The 13,218-nt window shown below is 44.9% G+C and overlaps 1 long non-coding RNA gene across 1 annotated transcript in view; it reads left to right on the forward strand.

Moving 5' to 3' along the window:
* Window positions 1-13,218, forward strand: part of LOC308058784 — a 29,196-nt gene that overhangs the window by 239 nt on the left and 15,739 nt on the right. The window contains exon 2 of the long non-coding RNA XR_013925963.1: window positions 1-13,218. This exon is cut by the window's right edge and continues 15,739 nt beyond it. This is a non-coding gene — a long non-coding RNA (uncharacterized lncRNA).

Genomic DNA, 13,218 nt, shown 5'->3' on the forward strand with positions numbered 1-13,218 from the left:
AATCACTATGGAGGGTGTTGTACAGGAACCTAACCAGTAAAACCACAGATAATACAGAAGGCATGAGGATGAACTGCGTATTCCCAAGCTAATAAACTGTGAAGCTAACATTGTACAGGTATCCTGCGAGAGACACCTGCAAGCCCTAGAGCTGCCTGCTGGCTGGCTGACCGAGGCTGTGGTAGGTCCGGATGCACTGAGCTTTTCTGTCCTCAATCCATCACAACGAAACAGAGGGTTTGCACCCACCTTATAAACCTAACTTGCATATCAAAATCACAGGGCTAATCTCCCTAGAGTTTGTCTGTAGAGCTGAATAAGCGGAACACTGAACAGGTGAGTCAGCTACTGCTTCTGTGCATCACTAAGCCACTGAATACGTGTATGTGAGTGCTTGTTTACAAGATGCACTGGCACAGGAATGTAAAGCATCATATTTATTAAATAGCAAGAGCAAGCCACAGGTTTAGAAAAAAGTGGTCAGGAGTAGACCGGAATGTGTCAAATGGGTTCTTACATCCCAACTCAGCAGAAAATTACTGAACTTCAATGGCCAGGTCTTGTCCCTAATTTGAGAGAGATGCAACTTCTGGGAAGGGCACAACACAGACCCTGTCAAGCAAGCTGAGCAGATAGTCTCCAGAACACATTAAAAAGTGCAGCTCTCTTGCAAGATACCTTCGCCTTCAGCGTGATATATGCCATATATTGGTAGAGTCCTCAGGCACAACACTAGTTCAATGAATGATATCAATCAATTGCCAGTTTTATCAGTCCATGGGTTTTACACAGATATTGATGACATTTCAGCACCTTGACCCAGAGACCTACGCTCTTGATTCAGAGATGCAAGTTACTCATCATACAGAAACAACCAAAGGGCTGTAACAGTCTAAAACAGTACTTTGTTGCAAGAAAAAATGTTCTGGTTTAAAAATTGGACAAAATGTACTGTGCTTGTTCCTGTTGGAATATCCTAAATCTTCAGAGTATTTCACAATTTAATTATTGGCATAAAACCTGCAGTTCATAAGTACGAAAACAAATATTTTAAGTGCCTTTATTCTAGTAGTAAATAGTGGGAGAACTTACCTCTATGGATCAACATAACCTCTGAAAAAGTCCTACACTAAACAAATCGACTTCATCAGGTTTTACATTTTTGCTGAGTGCAAGGATGTCCAAAACTCACCTCGGTGACACTTCTGCATCGTGTCTGTAACATAAAGCTTCCAGGGTGCCATCACCAGGTTTCTCATCCCTACCTCCACATGTCAGCATTAACTACAGAGCCTCTCCGAGCACCTTGACCACCGTGTGCATACCCTGCTTCATTGCTACCTCTCCTCTTTCCACCTGGCTGCCTGGAGCTTCATTAGGACAGTTGCATCTCCCAGGGCCTTTTCTCCGTCTGATTGCTGGCTATTTTGTGTGGCCATGAAGCATGCAGGCTGCTGGAGCTGAGGTTACCAGAAATGTCTCGTACCACTCAGATTTGTCCGAGTCTAGGGCCACTGTACAGTTTGCTTATGGCTGTTCTGATTAAGACACATCATTCAGCGTGACACGGGGCAGCACAGGAATCCTCTGAAGCTCCTGAAACGGTTTGGTAGCAAAATACCATCTCAAATATATTTCCTTCTTTTTCTCAGAACTTCCCCACACCCACCCACCCACCCCCCCAGCTGTGCCCTACACAGAACCCGGCACTTCTTGAGCCTCATCCTTTGCTGGGCTGTCAAGTGGCCATTTATTTCTACAGGTTGATGCCCGCCTTTAGCAACTTCCCACCCCAAAACCCACAAAGCTTCCTTAGGCAGGATTTTGTCAGAAGTTTAAATGACTGAAGTCAGCATGTCTTGCCTCCTACATATCACCCTGTTGATGCCACAGAGATCAATACATACAAGGCCAGGAAGAACCGTTTGCACCTGAAGGAGTCAGCGTGGTTAACCACGGTGACCTCTTTCTGCACAGGAACAAAGAGTCACTGTCTCACATCAGGCCACCAGCCACCATGGCAGGGTGACACACTGCCAGCCCAGACAGTGGTGGCTCTGAAAGGAATGAGGAAAGTTATGCTTGCAGTATAGGGAAGGCATGGGCACCTGAAGAGACACTGCTAGGTGCCACCAGCTTGCTCCTGCATGACTGCAAGGGTAAAGCCTCTGAGAAGACTGCATCAATCACTGTTCTCTGTCATGAGGAATGTCACACTTAAACTGGATTTTTCTTAGGCTTATCTTGCACCATGTCCCTTTTTGCATTCTGTGTTAGAACGCTAACAAGCAGTGCAGGGAAGGATTGCCTCAATAGTGGGGTCTCTGCTGCCTGTGTCACCTCACTAGAGCCACTTTGCACCAGGCCAGCACAGCCAACGGTTCATTGCTATGAGGTTTTTGATGTGAAAGGAGACTGTTAAAGTCAAGCTGTCCATCAGTCAGCAGTCTGTACTTTGTGTTGTGCTGTGGGGTTGGGTTTTTCTGCCTGTGAGGCCTTGAACAGTGTTGAAAATTATATTCCACTGCCGTCTCCCAAGATGACCCTGGCAGTAGGCTGTGCACACAAGTTATCTTCTGCATCCCCACAAACCTAAGCACTGCAGGTTGTTTAGCCCCCCTCCAGAATTTTTATGTTGCCTCTGCCAATTGCTCATTCACACCCTGCCTTTACCTCAACCAGCTCTCGCTGGGCTCATTTACATCCAGTCTTGTTTTTTAATGAATAGATGAACAGAAAGAGGGAAGTGTTCATAGAAGGTCCCTCTAGCTAAACGCTTATTATTGCTCACATTCAGAAAAATCCAAGTTACATTAGGGGGGTTTCACATCTTGCTTTCGTGGGGTTTGGCTTTGTTTGTTTTTTAAATCATTAATCCAAGGTAGTCAGTCCCTCTGTCCACCAGTAAAGCAGCACACAGTGCTCCTAAGACTGCCACCCTCCACTGTGGTTTTCTATCTGAAAATGGGAGGCAAAGATCTTTGAAGAGACTGCTGCTGGGAAAGCACCAAGACAAAAAAAAAAAAAAATAGGACAAAGGACAACTGGAAAGAATTACCTCACCCTGCATCCTGCATGTGTCATCCCTCTCCACCCCTCACTCCTTGTTACAGTCTCCATACCAACCTTTTCCTCCTGCTGCCAGCACCAGTGACTGCCTGAGCCATACCACTGGCATGTAACCCACCTGCACTGGAGCTTTTGCTTTTTTTCCTACATCAACAAACAAAGTTTCCCCCTAAAAGCCCATGAGGACACACAGTGTTAGGCATGTTTCTTGGCTCCCAGTGCCTTCCCAAGGCAGTCGTTAGCAGCTGCCCAGGTTCACAGTGAGTGAAACAGTCAGAAGAGCCTAAGAATGGTGGAGCGAGTTGGAAATTGGACAAGGGAGGTAAAAGATGACTTGCTAGTCAAACTGGATATTGCTTGCTTTACCTTTCAAAAAGACTAGTGGAAGTGTTCTCACACTTACAGCCATTCTTAAAGAAGGGCACCATGGCATTACATCAGCCACAAGATTACTTTGCTTTCAGTATCACTAACCAAAGAAGAGTTAAACACACGCAATAAGACTGCATCACAGAGAAATCATCCTCTATAAAAAGCCTGTTTCATAATAGGTGACTGTGTGTTATCTTTCCTGCCTTCAGGAGATGGTGAAAAGGGGACTCATCACCAGCCACACTGTCTCCAGTATGACAGGCCAACGTGCAGGTGATATTTCACTCCACTTATGAGTAAACTTGGCAATTCGTAATTCTGTCTAACATAGGAGGCCATGAAAGCATTTTGGAGGAAGTTTATGGGATGTCAGGCAATGATATCATGGCCCCGAGGGAGGGGCATTTTGAAGACTAAAAAGAGTAGACATCTGCACTTTAAACAGGGCAAACCTTCAACATTGGATGAAGGACAGGTAGAATCGTGTGTATGTGTGCATATGTATGTACATGCATACACACACAGATTCAATGGAATAAGCACATACCTAGCTTAACAGAGCTATCGAGAGTTGTGGCATTGCATTTCTCCCAACCTCCACTCAAATAGTTTCACAAAGCAACAGACAAGCATGCGATGATACCGAGCAAGTTTTGCAGGAGCAGTTTAATATGTGGCTTCATTAAATCTACATGTCAGGCTGTCATAGCTGTATCAACAAGCAACATGCTGCCACCAGAAGGGGTCATGTCCATGAATCAACACCTCAGAGCTCACATGGTGTGTGGGTCAGATGCTCAAGCAGGGCCAGGCCTGACTCACTACCCATAAAGCCAAAAGATGAAAACCACAGGGAAGGAAACAAGTACATAGGTTTGTCCAACCTGTGGTGGCCACGCATCCTCTCTGAGTTGCGAAGTAGTGACACCACATCCATCTACTTATCTTCCTGAAGAAAGTACAGCCCATGTTAGAGCTCAAAGGCAGCCACTCCTGCCAGAAGTCCCCTGCGTCTGCCAAACTAGCAGAAGGCAAAGTGTTATTTTAAACCAAGAACAGCGAGGAGTAGGCTGTTGTGTCACAGGGCAGCTCTGCCTGCAGGGGAAGCCCCTTACACCTCCATCCTCTTCCTCTCTGAGCAGGCTTCTCCTCGCAGGCAGAGACAAAAGGCAAGAGGTCTGCTCTTCAAAATTCAGAAGCCAAACACTGAAATCCGAGGTTGTTACCCTTTGCAGTGTGTGCCCAGAAACTCCTGTATCACTATAGGGTGAGGTACGTAACTTGTCTTAGATGTGTCTTTGACAGTCAGACAAACATCAAAGCTTGGGCAGATGAATCCTACCCAAGGCTCTGAGCACTAGAAGACACTTGACATTCTCCCTTGCTTCCACAACTTGGAAGCACTTGTTCTTGGTGCCCAGGACAGTCCTTGCCTCGCCTTCCCAATTCTGCCCCCTCTCTTGAAGACAGAAAGATCCATTGTTTTGTGCAGACCCATGGCTGGAAGGAAGTGTGCAACCTGTAACTACTGTTCCCTGATTTCAAAGGTCCAAAGGACACTTTAAGGAAGGTAATGGATGTCTTGCACATTAGAAAATAATTCCTTTCAGTGTATTTGTCACAGGAGATTGTATTGTCCAATGGAGATGGGCCAGAGGCTAAAAATCAGCAGATCTAAACTCCACAATTAGTTTACTAATTATCAAACATCTTCAACTCCGGAGCCCGGCTTCTTTGTCTATAAACTGTGAATCACACCTTTAAAATGCTTTGAATGCTGTTAATGAAAGGTGACATAAGGGAAGCATTTGCTGTTCTTACATCCAAATCAATATGGGTTTTTTTCCTGTGAACAGTTCTTTCAAATTAATGCATTTGCTAAACTTCATTCAGTAACACTTCAGAGTGTGTTACTAGGGAACTCATCGTGCAAACCTCAATGAGGAGAAGGCAGTGAACTCACTGCAATAAAACACAACACGAAAAAGAGAGTGTGCTTTTTTTTTTTTCCAACTCAGTTACTTATGGAAGAACGTGGTGTGGTGTGTGGGGGGGTTGGGGATAGAAAAAAGTCATCATGAAATGGTAATACTTCTGAATAGGAGCAGCACTATGACATTTCATTTATTCAAGGCTGTGGACAAATGCAGATTCTGAAGAAACAGGAACTACAGAGAGCTGATTTGGTTTTGAAGATTTTAAAACCCTTGCTTGCAAATAACTTCTTTTTTTCATTTGGAGTTTTTCTTTTTGGCATTAACTTGGTCTCATATTCAGTGACATGATGGAATTTATTGCTGAAGGATGTCAATTCTGGCTCCTCATGTTTTACATGTGTAACACCTAAGTGGGGAGCTGCGCACTCTGATGAACACCTCATGCATGCCAGATGACTTTAAAAAGGTGACTTGGAATTTTTCAAGTTCAGTCTTTTTATTCTTTTCACCGTTCTCTGTTCTCATCTCCTCCCCTCAGCGTATTTCCTGTTTCCTCATCCTGTAATAGTTATGTACACTTAAATGGTGGATCAAACACCTTTTGAGCTGTTGTTGTCAAGTTTTATTAACATTTCCCACATCATTTCCTGTTTTCATACTGATACCCCAGCAGAGGTCTGCATGAGTGAGCAATGTAGCTGGTCAATACCTACCCTGAACTGCTGGCAGATCATTCTCTTTATAGAACATCATCCATCCCAGAAGAGATTAAAATGATGTTGCTGCAGCCATAAACTTGGTAGGCATTAAAGGAATCATTCCACCCACTGACAGGGTTCAGCCAGCTTTGAGGGATATGCAATAAACTTTAAATAGATCAAGGCTGGACGTGGACCTAGGCCAGGGAGTAGTAAAAGTTGCTGTATGTGCCTGAAAATGCAGGGGAGGTTTATGTTGGTAGAAAGTCTTTTCCCACCCTGGTGTAGGTGCAATGACTCTCACACAAAAATGGGAAAAAACACCATTTCATTTCTGCAGGCTGCAGCACCTCAATATCAAGTCCCATGCCTGAGGTTACACTTCCAACAATGCAGTGTCCCAAAGAGCACTGAAGACAGGCACTAATAAATTTAAGAAAATAAAGTTTCCGTCAACTTCAAAGCAGCAACTGCAAGAAAAAGTCTTCTGCTTGCAAGTGGCAAGATCTGTTAATGTAATACTTAGCATGCAAGATGCCCCAGTCTATAAGTATGTAATGCCACAGGAAAAGTGATCGACTAAGTCAGCACCAAACAGTGACTTTATGGAGGCTGTTACATTGCTCTCCCATGTAATCTGCCTCCAAAAGACAGCAATATTTCTCTACGGAAATACAAATTATGTGTGTCAGTAGGAGGGAACAAATTGAGTCCTTTGTGTTAGCCAGCAATATTAAAAGCAGCGGACACATCAAGGCACATTCAGAATATGTCAAACAGTGACTGAAAGCAGTAGGGAAAAAAGCCTACATTCTCCCACATCAAGCTTCAACAGGGTTTGAGGGAGAGGAGTGGAGCTTTAAATGGTTTGGGGCTTTAAAAAGAAGCCAAATCACAAGAGAAAGCTGTTTCAGATGCAGTATGCCTGTGTTTCTAACTGAAAGTCTGTGTAAAAAAAGGAACAGAGAAGTGTGTTTTTCACAATTTTCTCTTGTGGTGTTTTGCTAAGGCTGTTACTTCACAGGATGTTCTATTGTCTCCAGTGCCACGATGTGCAGAAATACCCTGCAAGACACTGTGGGCTCTGATACAGTGCCTGGCGACATGAAAGACGTGGTTTTGCTTTCAAGACCGACAGACTGAAAATCAATATCTGAGAGTTTTGCCACCCACACCTGGCAAGCAACCTTCCCAGTTCAATGAGGTTTTATTGTAAAGGAGAAAAAACACTAAGCCCACTGCATCCAGGTTGGTGTTTATTGGACTCCTGAAGTCTTCTTGCTAGAGAAATCCCAAGATTCAACTATAATTGGCTTCTTTTTTTTCTTCCTGAGGTGCTTCCTATGAACCTGGGGGGAAGGGAAGAGGACCACTGGCTTTTCAAGCTTTTATTTGTACACTGTAAGGTGTACACTGTAAGGTGCCGGAGCCAACCTATTTAAAAAAAAAAAAAAATCACAGCTGGGATTGCTGCATAGTCAGGGGCTAGTACTATAAGAGAAAGCAGCACAGTTTTTTGGAAAAGACATCAGCACAGACCTGGCACTCCACAAAGGTAAGCAGCAATCACATCTTTGCTCTGGTGGCTTGAAATGAAGGTCCAGCATCAGAGAGCAGAAAGTCCAGGCCTTGTACCACAGAAAACAAGATCCCTTTGTGCTCCTTAACCCAATGGGGACCTGGATTTCCGCATTCCCTATGAAGCAAGGCTCCGAAGCAGTGGTAGGTAGAGACAGGGAAGGGTTGATGTCCACCGATCTGTGACTACACTGCAAGAGGAGGAGCAGACCTAGAGGTACACTTACCTCCACCAAGACCTATGGCCACCACCCATCTGCCCATCCACAGTAAGTGGCAGCTTAGGTCAAAGTGGACATTTCCACCGGGATGACTTTGGAGAGGTAAAAGCAGCAAGCCCTGCTCACGTCAGGCTCCCTCTCAAGTCAAAGCCAAAAGGTCTTTCTGAAGAATAACTTCAATAGCCCCTTGAAGATCCAAATCTATCTCCATGGCCATGTCCTTCTCCCCATCAACTGGCCCATGGGTTGGCTGGGATGAATCCTGCCCAGAGCCTTCCCACAGTGCAGGACCCTGCAAGTGCCAGGCTGCCAGCCCTGGCTGCACTTGGGCAGCCCAAGAGGAAGTCCAGGGTCCCCCTAGACTTCATGGAGACCTCCAGCACAAAGACAAGACAGGATGGGAGGCCTCTGGGAACCCTGAGTCTGACAGCTAGCCCAGACCTCTGCATTAACCAGTGTCTTCACACTCCACCCTCACCGCAGAGACGAGCCAGCCCACCTGGAGGAGTGAATGCTGGAGAGGACCATCTATCACCATCTAGACCCATCCATCACCATTACGCAAAATGTGCTTCTCCTGATGCAGATCTGTCCTGCAGTGCACTGCTCCCATCATCATCCCCACCAGACCACTGACCTCTATTTCCACATTGTGCCTCAGAGCACTGGGGCTTTCTTAGCTCAGGCAGCCCTTCTTTGGCAGGCCATTTCCCAGAAACTGCCTGGCTCAGCCAAGGAACCATCCCTTGCCCAGGGCAGACCCCATGGCAGGGTGGGGTCAGCAGAGCTCTCCCTCCCCAGCATCTGAAACTAGCGCAGGGTTTGCCTCAGCTCTCAAATGTCTGCGATGCTGAGTGTTTTGCAGATAACTAGTGGTGCATATCCCAGATGAGCTGTTGGGTTTGTTTGCTTGCCCTTCTCACTGGTCATGCCTATGTGCACTATAGGCTGCTCCAGTTCGGGACACTGAGTATACAACAAAACTCTCAAAGAGGGGCGAGATGTGCCAAAATAACACCTCTGTGTGAGGGAGCTTGCATTCAGTTTTAAGGCAGCTACATTTTGCAAGGCGGGGGGGGGGGGGGGGGGGGGGGTAAAGGTACGGAGGGAGGTTAGTCTGTGTCATAAAATGTCAGTAAGTTTTTTATACAATCACCAGAAAAAGTCTTTTTGGTTTTTTTCACACCTACGGAGTCTTAGACGTTGTCTTCTAGACACCCAAAAAATTCCCCTTAGCACTTTTATCATCGAGCATCACTCCAGAGTTTAGTCAGCCAAACCATACCCTTTTCCAGTGTTAGATAAATTGCATCTTGAAAACAGCACAGACACTAATATCACATCATCCTAGGGCTGAGCCACATGTGAAATCTCTATCCTGTTTTTCTACAGAGATGAGTAAGATTTTCCTGTGTAATTAATATATAATATCTTTCTGTGTATTTGTGTAAATATATAGAGCAAAGATACCACTGTAAAGATAACAATTTGCCAAAGCGCTTTTCGCATTCTTTCAAATGTGGTTGTTTTACTTGCATTTTACTGCACTTTAGTCATGTTTTGACATTTGAAGAATTTTCACCAAAAATAGACCTCGTACTAATAACAGAACCAGACATAAAACTCTTAGTAATAAGGAGCAGCAGTAAACAACAGATTAACTTTTTATTTCATACAATTGTTATGTTATTAATGTAATAGAGTATTTAAGTAAAATCAAAGTAATTCTAGTATTTACTTAATGAGGCAAAAATACATAATTTAAATTACTTGCACGTATTTAACAGTAATAGTAATTAACATTGGTAAGTATTTTTGGACACAATTTTTGCTACTTCAGAGATGTCACCCTCTTAAAGATCTGCTTCTGTGAGTAAGTCCTGCATATTGTGAGGAAGGCTGTAAATTCTCTGATAACACAGAGATGAAGAATAATTTACAAAGACATAAGAAGACAAAGTCCTGTTGCAAGAAGCTTATGTTCTTAAGTGTTTAGAGCCAATTTTCTATTGTCCATTAGCCATTACCACCAAGATCCGCAAAGAATTGGGAATCCCGCCAGTCTTGGATTCAATTCTTATTTAATAATCCAACAATTAACTTAAAGCATTCGAGCAGACCAAAATATTCAATTTATCAAGGCTTTTTACAGAATGAGAGTTGCCTCATGATAAGTTGAAATACAGGACCTTATGGAATAGCATGCTCTCAACAAACAGCAGGATAAAATTGTCACTGATACATAAGCAGCACTTAGGGGGCATAGAAAGACCAGAATATGCAGAAACATGGACAACCAGCTCTATCTATGCCTGTTGATTTTAGACAGGAGGCATTTGCTCAAATGCATTCATTTGTAGTAGGAGGCTTTTTTTCTGTTACTTTCCCTTGAGCTTTCCTGGAAGTGTGATACTCCTAATCTCTTGCAGTGATAGCAGTTTTTTAAAGCAACACCTGAAGCACTGCAGCGGGGAGGGTTGCAGGGAGGCTGTTTGGCTGCTTGGCATAACCAAGCCATGCTCAGCCAGACACTAGCTCAGCCCCTCTGCTCTGAGCACGCCTAGCCCAGGCCTTCCTCCTCTTCCTTCCCCCTTTTAGCCAGCCCTTGTGCCTCCCAGCTTTAAGTTTTCATATTCAAAATACGGCTGCTTGCAACTGCAGCTGCAGCTGCAGTCACCATGACACCTGCTCCCAGCAGTGCCAGCCCTTTGCTTTCTGTCCTTTGGGTGGCCTTCTGCAAAGCCATACAGCCCACTTGTGCCCCCAGGTTTCTATTGTTACCTTTTGCTAACTGTAGGACGCATTAAGGTAGTGCAATTCATTAAGCACAGCTTTCTATTTTGCCCTAAAACCTGAGCAATTACAGCAAGCAAAACAGTTGAGCAATGTACCATTGCCTTGGTTCTCACCCTCTGTTCCCGTCTTTTTAGGATTCATTTAATTCTTCATTAACAGACGCAGGCACAGAACTGCCTGTGTGCCCTACGGCTGCAGCCCATGTGTCCCATGGCACGCTCCGGCCAGAAGCGCCCTGCCAAGGGCAGGTTCAGGCACGAAGACTAACCAGACCTGCTGGAGAAGCACGATGTGGGAAGGAAAAGGGAAAGGGCATCTCCTAGAAAAGGCTTGAGAGTTTGAATTTTTGCCAGCTTTCCTTCAAAACATTAGCGCTGCTCAGGAACACAAGCTGCACTGTCAGTAGGGAGCTGTCTGGTTACACGCACTGAGGTTTTTCTCCACATCTGCCAGCAGCATCCAAGATCCCAATGCAAAGCATTGCTCTCCCACACACAGCAGGGGTCTGCGGCCCCTCCACGAGGCCAGACCCTGTCCCAGAGATGGGCAAAAGTGCAGGACTTCCTGGGCTGGGCAGTGGGCAGGGGCCAGTGAGGGAGCACCATCCTCCTGGCACCCAACGAGCCTGGCATATTTTGCCTGTGCAAAAAGGTCGAATCAGGAGGCAAAAGGAAAAACAAACAACAAAAAAAAAAAAACCACCAAAAAAAACCCACTATTTATTTCAGAAAGGCAGATCTATAAACTTTTCCTTTTCCCTTTCTCCCCCACAGCCCCATCCTCAAAGAGAGGGTGAGAGGAGAGGTCCCACACAGTGGGATGTGCTACAAGAAGCACAAGCACAACACGTCTTCTCAATGAACAGCATCTGTCCTACTTGCACTGTACCGTCACGCAGTCAGATGTGCCTGTGTCATACAGAAACTAGGTTAAATGAAAGGGGTGTAGGTCTGTGAACCTTCATTTCAGCATCATTTTGTACCTTCTGGGTCAAGACCTGAAAGTTTTGATCAGTTCTGGTCCAGACAGGAGTAGGTCTGTAGAAGGTTTGTCTGAGTGAAAGCTAAGGCAGGAATTTGGGATTTGGGCTGCTATGCGGCAAAAAGACACCATCCTGGAAAATAAGACTTACCAGCCTAAGAGTGTTGCTCTATGTGTGTTTTATTGTGGTTTTCGCTGCTGCGCTGAAGCCAGCCTTCCCAAAGCATGCTTTGGAGCCCCAAGCTATAAAGCTGCCCATACTCCACCTTTTCAAACACTCCAAGTCTCCCTGTCACAAAATATTAGTATTTAAAATAAAGCCCAAGTTAGCACAGTGTGCTGGGGGCAGGGGGTTCTCATTTCCCCTTTCTGCACAGGGACAAGGACCACCTTCCCAAAAGCCATGATTAGCAGCCTTCAGGGAGGTGATGTGCCCTGACACTAAAAAAAAAAATTGTTGTGTTAAAAGACATGAGAGAGCCATGAGCAATCCGAACCATAACTTCAGGCAGGTTATTCATGATTAACTCCTACACGGGACAGATCTTACTCAGCAAACACAGGGCTGGAGCCTAGGCTGTGCTTTCACAGGCAGGTCAGCTCAGCAAGAGTGAGGAAGGTGCTTTATTCCTGGTGGCAATGAAATGGTAAGCAGTTTTCTCTGGTGATATTGTGCTTTCAGCAACCATTATTTATACTGGGAGAGCAGCGAGAGGGGGGCCATGCAGCCCTGGGTCTGTCTTTAAAGGGAATATTGCCCTGCAAAGGGTGATCTAAAGTTTAACAAAACAGAATTTAATCTGAAAAAACCTTGCAGCATTCAAAGCCAATTTGCTATTGCTAAACATCATTATTGGGATCCACTTTGCTCTTCGGACCATCAGGACATACTCTCCCACCAACTTTCAGGTGGTGGATATAAGCCAGGTCAGTAAGCTGGTTTACACTGTCTGTAAACTCAAGTTTTATTACAGGTGAGATATTTAAATCCTGCTTGTTCATGCTGAATGCTGATGACATTGTGTTGCAGTATTTGGTTTTCCATGTACATCCGTAGTGAGGCCATCAGCACTGATTTTGGTTTTCATGGTCTGGGTTACAGCTTTTCTTTGCTTTCCTCCTCCAAACTGCTCACTGGTACTAGTAACTATCTAAAAACTAGCCCATCGAGCAGATTCAGAATATTCTCTGACCTCTGCACCCTTTCTTTCCTTCCCAAAAACCTCCTGCTAAAATGCTGCTTAATACATCTAGAGAACAGGAGAAAATGAACATCGTCCGTTTGTGTTTGAAGCCCAAATATCAACTGAAAAGATTCCACGACATTAACAATGATGTTTACAATGTGACAACAGCGTTTTCCCGTTGTGAATGGTACTGGTAATCATAAAAGCAAACACCTTAGGCCATATCTATTGAGCACAGCTACGGTATTGGTCCCAGGGGAGCACGAGTACTCCAGTGCTCAGCGAAGGAGCTCTGGTATAACATATCCACTGACCTGCACTTGAACCTACCACTTGCTGTTTTCCTCTTATAATCTAAATCTGGAAATGTGCTGTCTGG

The sequence above is a fragment of the Falco punctatus genome (assembly GCF_963210335.1).
Source record: "Falco punctatus genome assembly, chromosome: 2".
In the NCBI taxonomy this organism is placed as follows: domain Eukaryota; kingdom Metazoa; phylum Chordata; class Aves; order Falconiformes; family Falconidae; genus Falco; species Falco punctatus.